General features: G+C 37.9%; 2 pseudogenes; one reads left to right on the top strand and one right to left on the bottom strand.

Moving 5' to 3' along the window:
- Positions 1-3,066, bottom strand: part of LOC134390878 (transport and Golgi organization protein 1 homolog) — a 45,879-nt pseudogene extending 42,813 nt beyond the window's left edge.
- Positions 1-5,881, top strand: part of LOC134390527 (ski oncogene-like) — a 65,016-nt pseudogene extending 59,135 nt beyond the window's left edge.
- Positions 5,882-19,689: the final 13,808 nt, after the last annotated feature.

Below are 19,689 nucleotides of genomic sequence, written 5' to 3'. Positions count from 1 at the left end.
ACAGGCAGGTACTTTACCTTCCATGGGTCTGCACCAGCCCTCCTCTAGGGGTGGTGCCATTACCAGTGGGGCAGTCTCGTCCACTGTAGAGTGCTGGTACCTGACAAAATAGATCAGGTCTTGAATGTCATCTAGCACCGCAGCCTCTTCAAATATATTATCTCCCTTCATTCCCACATCACCGTTCTTGGACACACATGTATCGAGCATGTTCTCTGCTACGTTCAGAATTTGCGAGTCAGAAGCACGGAAGACTTTATCTAGGACTTTTTCTACATTGTCGGGCAGGCTCTCCCACTGTGCTGACTTCAGCTTTAATGACATTTCTTGTAGTATGGCTTCCAGCTCACGGACATCGAAGTACTTCTGGAACCACTGCAAGCACTGCTCTTCTTTTAAAGAAGCTGCTTATTATACGCAAGTCCTCCCTATGGTCACTGTGCTGATGTATGTGTACATCTACAGGTGTATGTGGCGTCCAGTGGGACAGGTCATCTTCAAGTTCTTCAGAAACAGACCCCTGGTATTCTGTGTCCATGAATTTCTCTATATCCTCGTGGTCCTCTTTTAAGAGTTCTCCCCCAGGATTCTCTGCAACCCCGAGGGGTTCCTGTGGGTTGTCTTTCTTCAGATCATCTCTATTCTGAAATGCTTTGCCTTGCTCTGGAGTCCTAGTTTTCTCCTTGTTCGGGAAATCAGTTATGTCAGATGGATTCTGTGCTTTCTTATCTAGCAGAGGGCTCTCTTCTTTTCCCACCACGATACCGCCTGGGTCCCTGCCTATTGTGTCTACTCCTTCGGCCATGGGTTCACCTTTTTCTTTTAGTATCCCAAATCATACTGGTTTCTTGTTTGTTTTCTTCAGTTTCCAGCTCAGGATTAATGGTTCCTAAAATTGCTCTTTCGGTGACTTGCACATTTACGTCTGCCTGCCTGTCTTGAGTCCCAGGGCTCTTCTCTCTAGACTGTTTTGCAGTGACAGCATTTTCATTTTCCAGTAGCTCTTCAGGGGGATAGTCATCCTCTGCTGCTTCTGGATTTTCCGCATGGGAACCTGGCCCTCGTGTGCTGTCAGTCTGGTCTGCCTCCCGCGTGCCGGAGGAGTCCTCGCTGTCCTCTGCCGCAGTGGCCTCATCTTCTCACTCACTCGCTCGCTGCCTGCAGCGGCCACAGCTCTTCCTCGTTGCTCGGAAAGACTTCTTCCCAGAGAGGGAGCCTCTGATTTTTGTTCTCTCAGCAAACCGATTTTATTTGAAGAGGAGAATCTAGGCTGATTTTGAGTTTTATGAAATACTTGCTCTTTAAATTCCTCATGTTGATGCTCCATTGAAGGCATGTGTGGTTCCGGTTCACTTACCAAAACATTCACTTCTGCCACACTGTCTCTGGATGCATTATGTGGACTATCTCCCAAAAGTGGCACAATGTCCAAGGATTCCCATTTAATCTTTCCTTCACTCATTTGATTCCCTGCAGCGTTATGTACAGATCCACTCTCTGAGCCATCTTCCAAAATCTGCTCCCCAGGCTTTTCTCCGTGGAGTGTGCCTTCTGAGACATGAATAGCTGCTCCTTTCTGGTCATTTTCTCTGTCACCAGAGGTGGATTTTAATGTGTCTTTATGCTTTTCAGCAGCTAATAAAGAGTCAGGGTTACTGTCTGGAGTAGAGCTGTGCACAGCCATCTCCTCCTGCCTCTCACCGTGTAATTCACTCTCACTTTGTACCAGGCCCCTCTCAGGTTCTTGAACTTCCCTCCTTTTGCCTCTAATGTGAAAATTCTGTGTCCACTTCTGGGTCTTCCCATTATTTCTTTCAGGGACTTCTACAATCAAAAGACTGTCTTCTACATTTTCAGTATCAGTATACTCTATGGCTGATCTTGGTGTCTCCTGTTTGATATTCGGGATGAATGAATCATCACCTTCCTTTTCTTCCTCTGAAGAAGGACTCTAAATCCATCACACCTGTTTTCTCTTCACCTCCCATGACAATAGAGAATATAGTATCCCCCAAGTTGTTAGTATAGTTTTATCACCCTTTTTGATGGCAGGAGGCAAAGTTATCTCAACCTTATCCTCTCCATTTGAATTCTGCTCTTTCTCTGTTGAATATTTCTCAACTCCAGACGTCATTGGAGTTTTCATATCTTCTTCACTTGTAAAGGTTAGTAATGGTAGCTCATCAAAGTTTTCTTTATTCTCCTCTTCTTTTTCAAATGTGTAATACTCAGCATCTAATTCCTCATCAAAATTATCTTCTAAACAAGTAAAAAGTCTGCTTGTCTCATCGTCAGATACAAGTGCATCAGCAGTTGAGCCAAATGTGGTTTTCAACTCCAGAGTCATGTCCTTTTGCAAAAGTTTATAAACATCAATCTTCTCCTGTTCACTGGAAATCTGAGAGCTATTGCTGGTTTTGTTGTTTTCACTTTGTTTAAATTTAATTGATCTTGCAGCATTTCTTCAAGAAGTTGAAACAAAGACTACTCTCCCTTAGCATCTCCCATTTGACTGTTTGCATGTTTCTCCTCAGCTATAAACCATTCCTTGAGATCATTAGTGTTTTCTAGAAACACACTTGTTTTCCCCTGAGTCAGCTTCTTCTGGTTTAGGTTCAGGTTCATTTTCCTTAGATACTTCAGGAGTGTTTTCCACATGCACATGTAGAGAAGTTTTTTCTAGAGCTTTCTCAGAAACTCCAGTTGCAGAATTGTATAATTCCAAAAACCCTAAAAGTTCTTCTACATTATAATTCTCAAAATCGTCTCTTCTGCCATCAAAACAAACAAAATCTGTCTCCTGTAAGGGAAGAAAAAGATTAATGTGTCTCTAACTAAGTGGCACAAGAGCAAACTCTTACCATGCTACTGACAGACATAACTCCAAGTTCATTTTGGGTCTAGAGGGGCTCCTGTGTCAACCTCGAGTGATGACTACTCTCAGGCAGTGGGGGCCAGGAGGCTGGAGTCCACTTTCCCACCCAAGTAGTACTCCTGGCTTCGCTTCATTCTCTCTACCCCAGGGAAGGAATGATTCATGTGGCTGGTGAGGTTGCTCGGCCCCATCCCTGTGTTGTGTTTTGGACCTGCCAGAGGGAATTCACAGGTGACTTATAGGTTGAATCCTTAGCAGTAAGCAACAGGGAGTGTGCTGCCAAGTCACCATCTTTAGTTCTGAAGAGTTTGATTTACATGTTCCCCAAATGTCACAAGTATCATGATAATCAAGTGAAACAGACACTTGGGAAATATTAATAAAACAAATCTTTATTAACTATTACTACAGAGAACTTCAGCAAGAGGGGAGATAAAGTTTACTGATCTTTTACTAAACATTTTTAGCATAACAGTCTTATAAACACCATTGTTATGTATTTATCTGGTGCATACTAAAAACAAGATAATGGAAATACATGTTCTTAAATGCTGCTTTGAGAGGCAGGTAAAGGCTCCTCTCTCGAGCCTGAAGGTAGTAAGTCTCTTGCAGCAGGGGGTGGTGGGTAATCCTGGGGGCCATGGGTTGGGGGTGGTAATCGGCTACCAGGAATAAAGTACTCTCTCGGGCCAAGAGAGCCAAAAGGTCTAAATGGTGTATGTCCTGGTCCAAATCCCCAAGGGTCAAAAGGCAGGTCCCATCTTCCAGGTGGAACGCCTGGTGCATATTCTCTTCAGTCTAGTGGTGGACGCATACCAGGACCTGGAAAACAAACATTCAGTCATGTAAAGATACCTACGAACATATCTAAATTAAGATGATTCCATGTACATTAACATATTCTCTAATTTCTCACAACCCTAGAACGTCAAGTGGTGGCATCCCGGTTTTATAGATGAGGCAAAATGAGACTCAGCATTTTTAAGTTACATGCCTTTGGCCGGCCAGCCACGAAAGAGCATGGGCAGGATTTAAACATGGCTGTACCTAGCTCCACACCTGCATTCTTTCCACTATACAGTCTTGCCTTCTTTTTCTCATAAGAGCTCAATTTGTACTTGGACATACCATAATACCATACCAAAAGTGACAGATTATGAAATAGGTCTTCCCTGCAACAAAGAAATTTAGAGAAATGAAACCCCATTGTGTACTACTGTAAAAATTCATGCAATAGCTCAGCATAGAACTAACGTACACCATCAAATTCAAGGTGCTTGCTCTCCTGGAGAAGACATTCTAGCTTCATCCAATTAAAATCAGCAACATTCACTGGATAGCTATTACATCCTACCTTCTCTTTCAAAACTCCTCATCTATTCCCAAGTGAGGAGTGAGGCTTTAACCTTTCCTTCTTTTGTGTTCTGTGACCCATTTCTTATGCTTCTGTTATGGGTGATCACAAGCTTTATGTTGTAGAATCTATGTTTCTGTGACCAACAGGACACCTTGAGTTCAGGGATGTGTCTTAACCACCTTTCTATCCATTGCAGAGCCTGGTACATAGCCATGAGTGTTTAATAAACAGCTGCAGAAATAATATATCTGTCCATCAAGAGCTCCTTTTCTTGTCTAGAAGAGATAGTTACTGCCATCTTAGTACAGGGAGACTGTGTAGCACTCCATGTGTCCTAAGAACTTGAGCCAAAATTAAAATCTACACAGTCAGCTTTATCCTTGTATTGCAAAGCCCTGCAATAGCAACTGTTTTAGCGAGGAACAGAGAGAAAAGATGAATATGCTTTACAAGTCAGTTACTACTATTGAAATCATCATACCGAATGGTGGAGGAAATGGCCGAGGCCAGAAAGGCCCGCAGAGGAGAGGAGGTGGTCCATATCGAATGGGTGGTGGGATGGGGCCTCCAACGAGGGAGCTCATGGGTGGCACCCCCGGAAAAGGAGGTGGGGGGCCTTTAGGAGCCATATTAACCTGCAGAATAGAAGCAATTCAAGTTTTGAAAATACTTCGGTTTGACAGACAAAAGCACCAACACCAGTAAAAGGTAAAACCCAAAGAAGCAGATGTCAGACACCTGTCCAAAGAACAGAATCAGTGCAACAAAATTCTGTCCCTCCCCTGTTTGTTCTCAATGACAGCTTAGAGAGGTTATAGGGATGCCACAGGAGTGAACGGTCTCACTGTAAGCATATTACTGTTTGTGTCTGCGAATGGAAGGGAAAACCTGGAGGACTGTCAAAGGTTATCAGTGGAGATGACTCCTGATTAATGAAGAAGCCACACCACACACACTGTGATGTCCCTCTAAGGCAGTCACTCTCTCCATTCACCACAATAGCTCTTTATTTTCATATTAAGAATGCAGAGAATAAAAAGGAATAAAAATTCCATTCTCTACACATGTCCTAATAGCTACTAGTCAGAGTACTTTCAGAAGGGCTTTTGTATATCTTGAATTCTCAGATCTCTAAATCTCTAAGTATGAACATCTTATTTTCATTGTGGGAGAACAGAGTTTTAGATAATTTGCTGAAGGTCCCCCAGCATGGAAGAGGCCAAGCTACAATTCAATACCAGGTTTGCCTCCAAGCCCTTGCTCTTTCCACCTCTGCTTCTCATCTCTAACAAAGGGGTCTCTACTCTCTCTAAAGTCTTCCACCTCAAAGGGCTTTTGGGTCTAACCCAAGCTTCCCTTCAATAAAGAGATCTCTCAAGAGATATGTGTTCCTGGAGTCCTGCCCTGGAACTCAGAAGTATCTTCCAACAGAAACAATGTTATATATACAATTAGGCAGACACAGCTCTAATATTTACCTTCATTCATTAGAAATTCTATATATTATAAGATACTGACTAATCATTTCCTATGTTAAACTGGCTTGGAAACTCTAAATATTTAAACTTACTTTGATTTCAACATAGAGAAGCCCTATGAGGTATGATCAGAAGACTTACCAGTTATAACAGCAACAGAAGTAACAAGAGAATACAGTTATGTGAACATAATTTAAAGCCATTGCTGGGAATGGAATCAACAGGTAATTACAGATTTTCACTACTATTTCACTTGCAGCAAAGGTTCTTCTGTTATCAATCTGTAATTTCAGATCATTCAAAGTAGGCTTTCCCAGGGCCAGCCTGTGGTTCAATTAGGAGAGTGTGGTGCTGATAACACCAAGGCCATGGGTTCGGATCCCTATGTAGGGATGGCCGGTTAGCTCACTTGGAGAGCATGGTGCTGACAACAACAAGTAAAGTGTTAAGATCCCCTTACCGGTCATCTTTTTAAAAAAACCCCAAAAAACATAGTGGGCTTTGGTTAGTGTACAAGTGGAGAAATTTTTAAATAGCAGTCTTCCAAATGAAAATATAAGAACTATGGGTCTTGCAACTTAAAATGAATTTACTTTCCCTAAGAGCATTCAACACTGAATCACACAATATAGTTGAAATGATGACTTTTCACATTTTTAAGAGTAATTACAATTATAGCAGATGCTCTGAACAGGTTAATTGTCTAACCAAAACAGGCAAGAGGAGAAAAAAACAGCCAACCAACTAGTCAGATTTCAGCAACATTCCCAAATCAAGGACAAGAGTGAGATCAGTACTGCAGTGCAATTTAAAGCCAAGTACACTAGTACTCCTCATATCCTTTCCAGAAATACACCAAGTACAAGCTCAGTCCAGTCCTCGAACTCTATGTACTTACTGCTCCTAGATGCTCAGCCAATGAAGTAATGCTGGGAACTGAAGGGCCTTCAGGCTCTTGGGGAACAGTTTGATTTAAAAAAAAAAAAACAATCGAACACTCAAAGAGGAGATGAGGCAAAGAGAGAGTGCTGTAGGAAAAGCTGAATGTTCCTGAAATACCTAATTGTAATTCACAACAGCTGCAGCATTTACCTTGTCCCCGTCCATCACCTTAGAAGGGGAAGAGCTTCTTGAGTTGCTGTTCATCATGGCAGCTGCACCAGATCCTGGGTCTGTGAAAGGCCAGAGTATTTATTTAGACTGATTTTGACTTGTACACTGTGAAAAAAATCCTCCACTCACCTTCCACCATGACTTTAGACTCTTTGAACACACTTAGGTCTCTTTCCAGAGGCAGAGGTTTTCCCAGACACCTCAGAAGACCATTGAGGATGAGACAGAGGCCTGTCCACTGACCCTTGAGAAAGAGATAACTGAGCCCTTGAATGTATTTTTTCAGAAGAAATAAATCAATTGTGGACAGACCTGGGTTCAACTCTAGCTAAAAAGCGGCATTAGAAACGGGACTCCCAATACAATTAAGGGAAATCACTTGTAATTTATGCACGGGCTTAAAGAATTAAAATAAGAACTGTTGTAGATTGAAATAACAGCAATAAACCCTGCACATTAGTAGCACTGGTCCTGTAATTCATTTAAGCTTGATATAAATTCTATAGGCTGATTTGTTTCACTACATAATCGGACTTCAATATTTTACCTAGCATTATAGACATATTTAGGATTTTTAAAACAAACTTATAGTATTTCAGATTATAGTGGTGATATACAGAAGTATATATACTGCATAAACTATAAAGTTTTAAGGCTAGTTTTATAATATTCAGGAGAGGAACCTCAAATTTAAAGATGTAGGGTGATACTTCCCAGTAAAAAGTTAAAAGAAACCAAAAACAAGAAAAGGACCTCCACAGAAATAATAAATAAATGCTTTCTGTTCTAAAGTAGATCTTCAGTAGACTATCCACCAACACAAATGAAGAAATTTGCTTCTGTCTACTGGATCGACCCAAAATTCTAAAATGTTATTTGCATTAGAAATCTTGAATAAGAGGGAAAGAGCACTCTTGAAAAGTTTATTTCAAGGTCACATGTGAATGCTCACCAAATTCTCTTCTAGGCATATCTCTTGGGTTGAGAGTATCGGAGAGAGGCCTCCCGGGTGGCTGTGCTGCCAGTGGAGGGGAGCATTGTCCACCACTCACAGGGGATGGGCCAAATGAGCCGTTGTGGCTCAAAGGACCTGAAGAAGACAGCGTCTTGTTACCACTTTAAGACCTTAATTTTCTTCGGTAAGTTCTTGGAATTATTTCTAGGGCATCATAACTATTACACACAAAATAAAAAGTAATTTATATACTCTTTACACCAAAAAACAGAATGCTGCTTTTTACGAAATGTTTCCCACCTCTCCGTGGAGGGTTTTGTGTGTTTGGTCTTCCTGGCATTGGTTTTACAGTCACAGGCTCTTCTTTCAGCAGTGCCACCTTCTGAGTTATTTCCAATAATCTTGAATATAGAGAAAGCATGGACTTAAATATGAAATAGAAATCAATTCCTTATTAGAGACCACATAGTTCAGCCTTTAAAAAATTAAACTGCATTGAAAATAGAGATATCAAAATCACTGACTTGTATCTCAGGTCAGCGGCTTCCCTTTTCTCTTCAGCTAAAGCCCTTTCTGCATTGTGAATTCTTATCTGTTGGAGAAAATATATTTAAATTCAGTTGTGGTAGATTACACACAAAGTAAAGGAAAGAAAGAAAAGCTTACCCAGTTAGCATGCACTTTTTTTTCCTGAGCAGCAATCTGAAAAGATACATCAAAAAATATGTTTTGGAACTCATTATAATAGCCATTAGAACAGTCTGTACTCAATACCAAAAAATTCTGCAACTGTAGGGCAGTATAATTATTACCTGATCTTTAAATGAGCGCTCTGATTTCTGCAGTTCTTCCTCCATTTCTTCAATTCTGCGCCTAAGAATTACACTTGTTTTTACCAGTTAAAGCACAACTGGATAAAAATTCAAACAACCTGGCCACATTCCCAATACTCTTAACAACTGTACCCTAAAAGAATTCATCCATACATATAAAAACATATTTACATGGTTATATAAATAGAGTACAAGAATGTTGAAAGCTAATGCTACATAATTTCCTTATTATTTAATGGCTAGAAATTCTGAGTCGATGGAGATTATGAGTTGATAAATTATAGTTTCCTTATATGTTCTTCAATATGTTCCCAAATAATCCTTTTAATATCTTCCTTGGTAAAGCTTTTTTACCCCCATTATCAGAAAACTTCCGAAAATTATGACTACTGCATCTATCAAATGGCACAGTAACTTTAAAGGCTTTTGATACATCCTATAACAAATTGGTCTCTTAAAGAATCACTGCAATATATACTCCCCTCTCCCCCAAACTGTTTGCATTAACCAAGTTCCCTTACATACAGTCTTGCCAGCACTGGGTATAAAATTTACTTTTTCTCTTGTGAGAACTGAAGGTATTCATGCCCACTGATATTTATGCTTCTGTTCAATTATTTTCTTCTACAAAATGTAAAGATGGTTATAAAAAAACTAACACTAGTTTCATTAGCCATTGACACCACCTTTAGAAGCTGAACTCACTTGTAAGTTTTTACTTCCTCTGCGGCCAAAACCACCTTCTCATCTGCAGTTGACAGCTGCTGCTCTCTTTCTTTCCGCTCATACACTTCTTCACTCAATTTCCTAAGATAAAATGGGTTGTCAAGTGAAAGTGTTTCTCTTTCTTCCCAGCAGTCTAGCTGAAATCTCTATTCAAATGTCACTTCCCATCCTACTCCCAAAAATACACAGACATACAGAGTCTAAGAAGGAATTCAAACCTGCCATTTAGGGATAAAAATCAAACTATGGCCTGTTTGAGAATCACCTGCATTTTCTAACTCATAATTCTCTGCTCAATAATGAACGAAACAGATGTAAAAACACAGTGGGCAATCTCTTGTGCTGGACATGAAGAAAGCTCACGTTACTTCAGTGTGGAGACCCAGCTGAATCAACCGAGCATAGCTAAGCTTATTTGGGATAAGCAAGGGAGAATTACTTCTCTTCCTTCTACCATGGAAAGACCACTAGTTACTTTTCTTATTTTGTTATGGATGAACTGTTTCTGAAACCAAGACATGATAAAGGTAGTCAGCGAAAGAGCCCTTGGAACATGTCATGTAACTGTGCAATTAACGGGAGAACATTTTCACATGTCAGGTGTGGAACTCCTACTACCTACTTCGATGGAATCATGATTAAGGAAAGAGGCCAATCTGAGTATTGGCAATGTTTATTGAACAGAAAAAAAATCCAAATGGTCAGGGTGATATCTACTAGAAACTGGTTTCAACCTAATAACCTTCAAGTTCATGATTTCAATCTAGTATAACATAGATTGTAAAGGGAGCAACATTTAATGATTTAAAAATGCCCTTTTATAGTAACCCTTGTACTTCTTTACCCATAGTTCTGATTCATGATACTTAAATTGAAACTTAACTTTCTATGAATCAGAAGCAAAATTAGAAGAGCTATAGTAAAAAAAGTTTCCTAACACCAAAGAAAAAGGTTTACGTATTTTTTTATAACTGCTCATTCAGTACTTTAGGAAATATTTTACATGTGGCTATAATACAGCAGTCACCTTGTAAGGTGCTAAGATAAAAGTATGGGTGAAGTACTATACCCACATTAAAAAAAAGGAGCTCACAGTTTAATATGTAAAAGATATATATAAGAACTGAACAATCCCTCCCTAACTCTGGTTTAGTAAGAAATGTGAAAAAACTGAGACTTGAAGAAAGACCAGAGAGAATTTTGCTTCCAATAGTGGATGAGTTAGTCTGAGAACAATGAGAAAATCTTGACAAAAATAGAAAGAATGTGCTTGAAGGCATCAGAGAGCTGATAAGGCATGAAAGATACATGTGTATGGCCAAGATCCTGTAGGAAAAAGAATCTCAGAATTACAAGTAAGACTGGCATTTTAAGCCACTCTTCCCCTAGGTTCATCCACACATTGAAGACAGTGCAGAGAGATAAGGAGGCTGAACAAAGCTTCCAACAGGTCTCTGGTTCAAATAAAAAAGAGGTGGAGTTCTGGGCTGCTGGAGATGGAGGAACTCTATTAAAAGCCCTGGGCTTTGAGCTGAGAGTAGAGAGTGCTGGATATGTGGAATATTAAACTGGTAATACACTGTCCTTTGAAGAAACTATGACATTTCTGAATGACCTTAACTGCTGACTGGATTATTTGATGATGACTTGCTAGAAATAACCTCAAATATTTCCGGTGGGAAGATCACACCCTCCTAGGCCTCAAATTTCCTTTATCATTATCATAATTGTCACTCAATCTAAACTGGGCAGGCACTCCACAAGACAAGACAATGTGATCAAAATCTAAAATACAAGAGAAATGGACTCAACGGCTTCTCATAATGGAATTAGTTTTACACAGATTTTTTAAATTATTGTGCCTTACATATTCAAGGAAGTGAAAATGAAGATCAAGAATTTCAGCAGTGGATTAGAAATTATAAAATGAATAATAGTAATTGAAATTAAGAACTCAATGACTGACTTTAGCAGCAGGTTTCATAACTGAAGTGATATTTTAGTACTTTGGAAGACAGGTCTAAAGAAAACATCCAGAATGAAGCAAATTGAGAATGCAGGAGATAGAGGAAATAATTTTTACAAAGCCTGACATGTTTAATTGGTATCTCAGGAGAAGACAAACTGAGGCAAAATTAATACAGAAAAAAAAATACCTCCAAATTCAAGAGGTGTTCATCATCCAAGCAGCATAAATGGAAAAGAGAGACAGAGAAAGGGGAAAAATGAAAACCCCACTCTTGGGCACCTCCCCATAAAACTGCTGAAAACCAAAAAGAAGTATGACTGAAGGTGCTAGGACAGGGGTGAAACATTTGAAAGAGGGGAAATAAGAATGATAACAGATTCCTCAGGGAAACTTTAAAACCAGAAAATAAGCAATTGGTTATCTTTAAAGTGCTGAAATTCAATAACTGAAAAATTCTAGAGGCAGCAGAAAGATATTTTAAAATGGAATCAAAATAAAGACATCTGATACAAAGGTAAACTCATCGAATCTGTTACTAAAGGATGTTCCAGTAGAATGAAAGTGATCCCAAATGTAAGACCAAAGATGTAGGTGAATAAAGAACTACAGGGACAATAAATATGTGTGTAAATTGAATGAACACTGCAGGACAGCACCGTGAAAGACAAAAAAGTCTTGTGGAGTTTGAGGTATACAGAATATTAATATACACTAGCACAAAAGCACCTAAGTCGGGAAGGAAATAAAGCCCAGAAAGAGGTAAATCTATTAATTTATGTCAGACTTTTTGATAAGTCTGGGATATAATTTTGTGGTCTTTTAAGCTATGGTCACGTGTCAGTTAATGGGGATACATTCTGATAAATGCATTGCTAAGTGATTTCATCACTGTGTAAACACCAGACTGTGTACGTACACAAACCTAAATGCTATAGCCTACTACACATCTATAATCTGTGGGCCTACCATCATACATGTGGTGCATCATTGACCAAAATGTCATTACAAGATGAGCAAGATGACCTGTAACTAACTACCAAGCTTAAACAAGGGAAGAGAATAATTTAAAATGTTCAAACAATTCAAGAGGAAGAAGAAAAGAAACACAGTACAAACCAACAAACGGAAAGCAAATACCAATATGTAGATTTAAACTTAAACACATATTTAGCAGTTACATTATAAGAAAAAAATGAGTACTCACCCAGTGTCTATGGCTATTTATGCCACCACTCCCTCCAGAAAAGATTTTAAGGAGCATAAACATTTGAGTAAGCAGGAGATTGGCAGGTGGAAATAGTGTTAGAATACAGTTTTGCTACGGAGAAAACCACACACATGACGACAAGGAGGCGTGGAGTGGTATGAAGGGACTGTACTGTGTGTGGCTGTAGGTCAGGAAGCATCCGAAGGAGCTACAGGAAATGGACCTGGAGAGGCAGCTCGGGACCATGTAAGGGGAGCAACCGCTATACCTGCTGAGGAGTCCAACATGGATACTGAAGAGAATGGCGTATCCTTGACAGAGTTTAGGCACATAATGAAATGGACCCACTTGTATTTTAGAATATACACTCTTGGAGCTTCAAGAAAATTGATCAGAGTGTGGAGGAAGTTGCATAAGAAAGGGAGACTGAAGACAGGTGATTAGTTAGGGGACTGGCAGTAAAGATGACATGTGCCTGAACTAACATAGTGGCTTTGAGAGAGGACAGTAGAATACAGACCAGACATGGTGACTGAAAGGAGGCTGGAGGAGCTGAATAAAATAGTGCCACAGTGCCCGAGTCCTGAAGAAAAACTGTCACTTACATGATTCACCCTACTATTAGGGCAGAGACATGCTTATTCTTAGAAAAGGTAATAAAAAGAGGAATGTTTCTCTCAAGTGGGCCCAGTTGTTAGATCTCGCCTGAACAAAATTCGGAAATCTAAATTGGTTGCTTGATGAGCGCAGAATTAGAGAAAGTTAACGGTGTGCTTTCAGTGTTTAATGGAATCAGGCAGTACAAGCACTTTTTAAGAAGTTACCTTTATTCAGCAATACAGGCCTTCTCCCAGACTGAGTAAAGTGTAAGAGTAAACACAAATAGCAATGCCACAGACAAGCTATTTTTAGGAATTCAAATATTTTTGTGGAGAAAAACCTCAAAATTGACTACAAAAATACATCTTTTGAGAGATACTTAGCTCCAAATTTGAGATGTATATTTCAAAAGATTAATACCCAAATATGCACACCAAACAGATATTTCTGTATTCAAAACTCCTAACATCCTTACCATAATTACATCATGATTAGTCTGAATATTTGATTTTATTAAGTCCTATACTTTCAGTAACTATATATTCCTTTTGAAGTTCTTATTCTACTAAAAAACATGTCGTAAAAATCACCTGGAATTTGAAAAGACTATATCAAGCACTAGTAAAACAAATGTAAGACTAATCCGAATTACATAAATGACCACAAAGAAAGGCCAATGGAGTAAGTGGTGGACTACAGACAGGGTGTGCATCTGCAGAAAAGAAGCACGTGTGCAGCAGCAGCCGCTGCTACCAGTAAACCGCGCCCCTCACATGAATTACAGTCAACAATTCCTGATGGCTGGTCAGAACAGAAAGAAAAATGCAAGTTCTGGGGAAAAAAATGCAAAGAAGGATAGACAACACATACCCATCAAAGATGGAAAAAACCATAAATAATCTTTAAGATAAAATTATCTACATTAGTATACGTATTTAGTCATGACAATTGTGTTAACAACTAACAATGAAAATCTTACTTTTGCAGAGCCATCTCGTTCTGCTGGTATATTTCACTCAAAATCTCCACTTTCTGCCTCAGCGTTTTACATTCATCCTCCAGTCCAGCTTTGGCAGACTGCAGTGAACTGCAGTCCTTTTCTAATTGCTTTATTCCATCTGTAAAGGATAAAACAGTTGAGCTCTATGTGTGTGCACAAGGACTTCAGAACGTGGTTGAGAAGGTGGTGCCGACAGGAATGAGAAGGGCAAAGCAATAAGCCATTCCTCGTCTTCCCAATGATATTTTGTATCTTTCCAATATGTGTTGCTTTCTTTTGAAGAAGCAACCTACCTTGCAGGTTCCATTTTGTGGACATGGAGGCTCTTAGCTTAAATTGTAAGAGTTTTAGATCTTCTTCAACTACTGATATTGTAGTTTGTGTCTAAAAAGTGCAGAAGAGAGAAGTATTCTTAAAAGTGAGTCATCGTTAGTATTCACAAGCACTTATGGGACTCTATAAAAAGGATTATACCTGAGAGATGCCCATCATCTGCTTAATTCGAGTTTTCATTTTCCCATTTTGGTTACCTAAAAAACAGAAGGTTTTAATTGCTTTTTCTTCCCTTGCTTTTTTAAGTATATATTTTCTTGACTTCCTCAAAACTACAAAATTATCGTGTTCAAATTCTAAAAGAAAAAAGCAAATTAACCAACAGAACTAATGAGACTAATTGACTTTTAAGAGAATTAGAAATATAATTTAAAAAGTAAATTCCTAGTATGTACAATAAAAATGTTATCCATGCTGTTTTTGAGCAAGAGGATATATCTGAGATGAAGCTCTGTCTTCTCTCTTAGATCTCTGCTTCGGTAAGTGTCTTATTTTAGAAAGAGTCACTCCTCTGTTCTCCCCCAGAATCTGTTATCAGGTGTGGTTTAAAACAACCACTAATGCAAGCAATAGCCAACTTGGGAAACTGTGTTTAGAAACATATTCTTCATCAGCAAACACTGCTACTGTCACAGCCTAAGTTAGTTTATAGCTCCAACCACCTCAGTACTCTTAAAACTGGTTGTAAGGCTTAAAACTGCACAGCTACAGAGACGAGTATTAAAACAATATGTCATCTCTGTGAAGCTGAGAAACAGGTTTCTCCTATTGCATGTGTTCAATACTTAGAGGTATAAAACATGACCCGTACCGTTCTAATGCATGTCATCTAGTTCTCAATGGGATGGAAAAAAAGTTCAGTGTTCTTTGCATTCCAATTGCTTTATCACAACCCAGCAGACCACCTCTGCCCAATGCAGACAGACATATATAGAAATCGAATGATATCTTTCTATGACTGTAAAGCTTAAGAGGAAATTCTGCCAGCGGAGAAGCAGCATCAGTGTACTAAATTAAAGACAGGAAGGCAACAATGGGTCCAACTTCCTGAGACTGATCTTACCTCCCACCTCTCCATTTGCTAATTCATCTGACTCCTTTCCTCCTTTATTTTGACTCTCAGATTCAGACTCATACTCTAACTGATTCAACTGTGTAATGCAATTAGTCAAAGCCTAGAAAAGAAGCAAAAGGGGATCCGTAAGAGCCTCTCAATTTTAATCCAGCAAATTTCATGAGAATTCATGAGAATTAAGCATGTATTCATGAGAATGAACTTACATTAATATTATCATCTTTGTGAGTAAGAGCTACTTGTAAATCTTTCTGAGACTTCTTAAAGGATTGGATTTGCTCACTGAGTTCATCATGTGATTTACTCCAGTCTCTGATTTCCTGCTGCAACTGAAAGGTCAAACATGTGAATTCCCACAGGTTAGGGCTTTTGCACTGAAGACATGAGAACTATGTGAATGAGACTGGGAAGTAAGAAACTAAGCCCCTCCCTGACCTGTGACTATGGGTTAAAACCCTTGCTAAAGGAAAGTGGAGAGTGGTCTTAACATTCAGAGCTATAGCATGAACACCAGATCTGTCAAGGAAGTTGATCCAGTTCACTGTATCCTTCAGAAAATTGGGGCCAATTCAAATAACTCACTTCCAGTAGGAATGGAAGAGCATGTCCTATCGTCTCCCAAGTCCAGACTCTTGATTATGTAACCTTCCCTTGGCCAGTGAAGCAGTTAATTACTCGAAGAAGGGTTAAAAAATACCTACTTCTTTGGTCTAAAAAGCCAATCTATTAAACCTTTGAAGTTACTCAAGTTAGTAGTTGGTTAATGTTTGATAAGACAAAGTCTAAACACTCTGATCATAAATTGTACAGAAGAACAGGAGCTCTGGAACAGATAAGAATGTAGACATGCACTCAGTTCTGGAAGCAGAGTTTTAACTTTGCATATCCAGGTACAGAATTCTGCATGCTCATTTCATTACCTTAAAAACCAATCTGAGAAAAAATATTCATGAGGTAATGGTATTTGGTTGTCTAGATTACATGACCTTAGACATCCATTATTTTTTTTTTACCTGCTCTTTCTTCTTCTTAAGCCTAGCATTTTCTTCTTGAACCCGGTGGCATTCAGACTTCATCTTCTCTTCACTAAGCTTATCTTCTTTAAGAGCAATTTGAACCTAATGTGAAAACATTCCTATCAGTGAATTAATTCGAAAGGACAAGCACGTTACAATTTCCCAACCAGAAATAATGTAGTTTTCATTTTCTGTATATTTTAGCACACATCACATTTTTGCTCCTCAACAAAACTAAAACATAGTATAACTATTCCGTAGGAATTGTAGTCAGCTTTACCTCTGAAAATTCTGAAGCGTTCATGGAGATAACATTGTTTAACTTCTCTATAGATTTCCTGTTTTCTAATATCTGCCATGTGGAAACAGAACACAAAACATATATTAGAAGTTTGGTAGAAACATCAGAATATGTGCCAAAAAGAAGAAGCAATAACAAAACATATCCCTCTGCCATCCTGTATGTTTCATGTAAAAGCATGTGAACCAATTTTGGCATAGGGGAAAAATCAAGAACTTAAAGAGGAACCATAATTGAGTGCACAAATATTTCATGACATCCACAACCTTCCTGGTTAAGAGATAATGTACTAGATGACCAGACAGAAAGGTGAAAGCAAAGAAAATGAACAAACTTTCAAGTAAACCAATTCAAATCAGTAATTTTTTTCTAATGGCAGAGAAAACAAACAAAGAAACAAACCCAAGAACACTTTAAAAATTCTCTTGCCTGAATTAAAAATGGCAGGATTTGAGGGAGATAAGATAAATTTCACATACAGAAGAAATTCCAAAGAATTTATGAAGATACTGGCTCTTCAAGGAGGTGGGGCATAACTCTCCCCTCTTGGACTGTGGGTAACTTCCTTCCAAAGATTCCAGTATATAAAAGGTGGAAAAAGAGTAATTTCATAACAGAAAAACTTGTCAAGACTACCTTTGCTAGGTGGTCAAGCTCAACTGGGTGTCTGACATACAGGAAGCCTCTCTACTGTCTTTGCAACTTTCATGTAATTCTAAAACTAAAGTAAAAATTTTATTGAAAAAACTTACAGAACCAAATGTAAGGACTGTTACAGTTATCAGAGTTACAGTTTCTTGGTTGCTCTACATGCTTCAGAGGACAGAACCAAGTAATATGAAAATTACACAGAGCTGAGGACAAAAATACTTCCACAAAACCACTTTAAATTATATTAGTCCTTAAAATTCCTCAAAAATGGACAGAAGTAGGTTCAACTTCTCTGACTCCCACTCTTACTTTAGATAACAGCATGGAAAATATCGTGTTCAGCTCATGCAGTATACAAAATATTTAAAAGTGTTACACTACAGTAACACTTAGCAGCAAAACTCTTACCAAGTCCTGATTCCTGACAGTATGTTCTCTCTCATGTTCTAACATAACACGAAGACTTTTAGCTGTGTCATCCAGAATTTTACTAGTTTTTTCAAGTGTCTTGATTTTATCCTACAAAAAAAGATATTAAGATTGGTAATAATTACTCATTACTTTTACTTCTGTTTTCAGAATGTAATCCCAAGAAGGGAATTTTACCTTATATTTAATCGCTTCATCACGAAGAATCATATTTTGTTTCTTGGTTTCTTGAATATGTTTCTTCGATTCCTTGATCTATATAAAATAAAGCATTCAGAATTCAAAAATATAAATTATAGTTCTACCAAAACTTAATTCCAAATAAGTGACCCCTTCCAGAATGAAGCAGTGCTTTACACATATGATGACTGCTTAAGATCTGAATGGTTGGTAGCAAATAATAAGAAAATATGATTTAACAATACTATAATAACTAAATTTATAGTAACTGTAAAACAGGCAGAAATAATTCAAGCGGGAACAATGGGGAACAAAACTTAAAAAATCATTATACCTTCTGTTCATACTCTGACAACTTTTGAACAAGTTCTCTATTTTCTCTTGTGATGTTTTTCACCTTGTCAGAAATTTGCTGTTCAGTGACTAAAAAGGGGGCAAAAATCAATACGTCACTAAATAAAATTGTTACCCAATGTATTAGCAGCAAAGACATGTTATTTGGCACTATGAGGAAAAATTACTTCTTTTCAAAAGTTTTATGACTTAAAGAGCAATCTGTAGTTAACAGCAATAAGGATATAAAAATATTATTAAAATTTAAGAAAAATATTCTTATAATAGAATGGCTATTTAAATGAGATTCTAGTTTAAATATATTTCAAAAATGGGAAATATAGTAGAACGTTATAGCTTGATGTTCCTTTCTGCATGAAGCACATTTCTTCTCAGAAAATGGGATCCCTTCAAATACATGTTATTTACAAAAAGAAACAGAATGAAAATGCAAATATATTGATTGATATTTCTATTCCTCAAATTATCTAGTATAATAAATGTTTCATGTATTGATTAAATCATTAGCACAGGAACGTTGTTCACCTGTAATAAATCTGCATTGCATCAACATTTAAAGTCAGGCTGCCCCAAATTAAACTAATCATCTTCTCTCTAGTCCCACAATTAACTCATCCTCATCTCCTCTCCATTGGTATCACCACCATCTACTCCATCATCCAACCTAGCAACTCAGGAAAACTAAAACTTTTGGGAGCTAATAAGTCAATCAGACATAAGAAGTCATTATATCTACTTCTAGCTTATATAAAACTCATGACAAACACCAATACAGAGGAAACACTACCATAGATAAAATAATTCTAAAATTTTACCTTGATAAACTCTACTCTTTACCTGGAAGAGAGAGAAATATAATTAAATTTGATGTTAAACATTTTATTAATAAAAATATATAGTTCGTAATATAACGGTGAAAAATCAAAACCAAGTGAGAGTTTAATAATGGTTTGATTCAGCCTAATGAATTCAAAGGATTAAAAAAAAAAGGTTAGAAAGAATTTCAAATTTAATTGGTGGCGATACTTCATAAATAGTCTCGATAGACAAAAGCACTAAGGTAAATATACCTTGGAGCTAAAGATATGTTTATATATCTATTAAATGAGTACCAATCTAACAAAATGAACATGATTTTAACAACAGATATGGCTAATATTTCATATTATGCTAATGCTTATTTACCTAAAGTCATTTATTCAATAACCCAAAATAGCCAAGATGAGGTCTAGAAACA

This window comes from Cynocephalus volans, chromosome 11 (genome assembly GCF_027409185.1).
Source record: "Cynocephalus volans isolate mCynVol1 chromosome 11, mCynVol1.pri, whole genome shotgun sequence".
Lineage (NCBI taxonomy): Eukaryota > Metazoa > Chordata > Mammalia > Dermoptera > Cynocephalidae > Cynocephalus > Cynocephalus volans.
Note: the sequence above shows the minus strand (reverse complement) of the source record. Positions and strands in the feature narration are given on the sequence as shown.